The 3,088-nt window shown below is 37.1% G+C and overlaps 1 pseudogene; it reads right to left on the minus strand.

The window, feature by feature from the left end:
• Positions 1 to 923: 923 nt before the first annotated feature.
• Positions 924 to 2,148, minus strand: LOC101724088 (sorting nexin-6 pseudogene; annotated as a pseudogene).
• Positions 2,149 to 3,088: the final 940 nt, after the last annotated feature.

Consider the following 3,088-nt stretch of genomic DNA (forward strand, 5'->3'; position numbering starts at 1 on the left):
TATTTTTTTTTCCTGGAGACAAGGTCTTGCTATGTAGCCCATGCTGTCCTCGAACTCCCAGCAATCCTCCTGCCTCAACGTCCCGAGTGCTGGGATTATAGGCCTTCGCCACCACGGCCAGCTCAATGTATCATTTTAAAAGAAACAAGAGAACAAAAGAGAAACTTAAAACCTGCACTGTAAAGCATAACATCAGAGTAGATTTATTACAGCTACTCCAAATTTTAGAGTGATACATGAGCTCAGAGTTTAAAACTATCACTCTTATCGCTGGTTATTTTACAATAATTGGTGTAGTCTACAAGTTTAAGGCAAACATACTAATGCATTTACTTTTCTTCAGAAATAATACTTAGAATGATTACATAAAGTCTGGCCCAAAACTTTCATGTTGATTAATTAAAAGTAAGTCTGATTAAGATGCTTTACAAAGATACATGAATGAACTAAGAGTATACAGTACAATACTTTTTAAAAATAAAATTACAAAATCAAGAAAGGGCCATCTTTACCTTGTTGGAACAATGTATTTTGAAAAGGTTAAACTTCAGAAATTATTTAAAGGTAAATAAGATTGGCAGCCATAAAGAATACTATTTATAAAATAAACCCAGTTATCAAGGCTACTTAAAAAAAGACTGGACTCTGGACTTCCAAGTAGGATGGGTGCAGGTGATGGACACTGTCCCGGGACGCAGCTCGAGGGATGGCACAGACTGGTGCTGCCTGTGTGAAGCACTGTTGGCTGCTTCTCAAAGGAGGAGGAAGAGGAGGAGGAGGAGGAGGAGGAGGAGGAGGAGGAGGAGATGCACTTTGTCAGCTTTACTTCCAGTGAGCAGAAATGCTTAATGTCATTAGGAAAAAAAAAAAGATCTGAAGGAAGGCAGCCCTTTTTATCAGGTAAGTGGCTTATGTGAAAGTGGCTTATGTGTCTCCATTCAACACTGCCAGGCAGTTCTGCGGCAACTGGAGGTTATCCTTTGTATGTTTTAGTTCTAATTCTGCAAGTTCCACTAAGTTCTGCAGCAACTCTTCTTGTCTTAAAATCTATAAGTTCTTGTTTTGCAGATTCAGATATTTTTTCAAACTTCTGGCAACATAATTGTTGGGAAGTTTTAACCTGCAGAACATCTTTATTCTTTTCCCTTGCTTTATCCAGCACTTTATTAGCATTTTCATAATCCACTAGTAACCAAGATCTTCGGTAGAGGAGATCCTTAGCTGCTTGAGATTCTCTTAAGTAATATTTTAAAAGATCAGAAAGTTTGAGGTGTTCATCAGCAGATACTCATGCTTCTATTTTTCTTGTTTTATCAAACAGTTCTGAAACTTTGAGGAAAAACTTGCATATATCTGTAGAATCCTGAGTTCCTAAAGCATATAATGAAGATCCAATTCTATTATAATCATCTGCAGCACTTTTGTGGGATCTTGTCATCCTATCAGATTTAGCAGATGCATCCTTCACTTGGTTATGATATTCTAAAAGGAATGTTCATTCATGCTCAAAGAAATCATCTACATCCTTTACTCCTGAAACAATGACTCCATTTGCTGATTTGATCACGTTTTTAAAGAAATCTTCAAGTTTTTCTTTTTTATTTTTTCCTCAAATACTCAAATATTGATTATGTTCTAAGAAGACATGGAAATTTAAATCTTTCCTCAAAATAGGATGAGCTGCCACACGACACAGGAACACTTCATGCATCGCCACTGTCTTCTTGAATATTGCCATATACTCAGCTTCCAGTTCCTGTTTCATCTTTGTGAATTCTTCCTTTGTCATTGACCCTTCCCCTTCTCCAAGCTTCTGTAGCTTTTCTCTTGAAGCATCAAAATCATGCCTTGGTGGTGCTGGTGGAATGATATAACCTGCATAGTCTTCATTTTCAACAAAGGAATCATGAAGCCAGATAAATTCCTCATGTTGTTGAACAACAGAAAACTCATTTTGTTTAAAATTGGGCAACGAATTCTTTGTATGGACAGTGAATTTTACTTTGTCCCTCTCAGAGCATCGGAAATGTCCACCTGCAGAGCGTCATCACTTTGAAGATCTATGTTTATTGCTTTAAGTCCTCAGTCTTCCTCTGAGAGGAAGTCGGGGCCGTAGTCCAGGCCTTCCATCGTGGCTGCTCCGTGTCTTGGGCCTTATTCAACATTATTTAAAAGTCATTTAAATCAAGTGCAGAGAATTCAAGTAATAGAATTTGGAAAGATTATGATATAGGCAACATTTTCTCAGTTCATCTGTCCTCTACCATTAAGCATTTGTGTGGCTTTGCAACAGTCATTTCTTATTCTCCTTAGAGAGAAAGATTGAACTAAATATGTCTCCAGGTATATAAAATCTTAAAACCAAATCCACAAATCTATAATCCTAAACCTATAAACCAATAGCCTATAATTCCAAAAGTAAGTGTATCTTTCTTTCCTCTTGTATCCAATTGCTATCTCTCTCAGTTGTCAATTAAGGTATTAGCTTTTAATTGAATGTATCAATTTGTAACTAAGGTATCATTTGAATATTTGGAAAAGCACTAAGGAGGTAGGAGCACAAATTATGTTTCTGAACTTGGGGAAACTTGGCAAATTTATAATTTGTGATAATGTTTCAGCATACCGGAATGATTTCAAAAATACTCAGAAAAATTTGATATTGCACAGTTGGGGGCATGGTGGAGAATTTCATTTAAGATTAAAGCCATTCAAGCACTCTAGGAGGCTAAGGCAGAAGGATCCCAAGTTTGAGCCCAGTCTGGGCAAATTAATGACTTAGCAAGACCCTGTCTTAAAAAAATGAAATAAATTGAAAGGCTGGAGATGTAGCTCAGTGTGAAGACCCTGTGTTCAATCCCCAATAGCAGGGAGGAAAAACCATTCAAATATCAACTCATTTGGATATCACTTTGGATGACACTTTAATAATGTCATTCTGCTGCGTACGAGCCTCATTTGACTACTTTTATTTAGCTTCAGAGCAAGAAGGTTTCAAATTTGCTTTTTCCTCCCTTGCTTGGGAAGAGTTCATTCTGACCTGACAAAAATGACTTACCATTTTAATTCAAGCCTGCTGCATGCTCAG

The sequence above is a fragment of the Heterocephalus glaber genome, unplaced genomic scaffold (genome assembly GCF_053883595.1).
Source record: "Heterocephalus glaber isolate CG9 unplaced genomic scaffold, H.glaber_assembly_v1.0 deba00001790, whole genome shotgun sequence".
NCBI lineage: Eukaryota > Metazoa > Chordata > Mammalia > Rodentia > Bathyergidae > Heterocephalus > Heterocephalus glaber.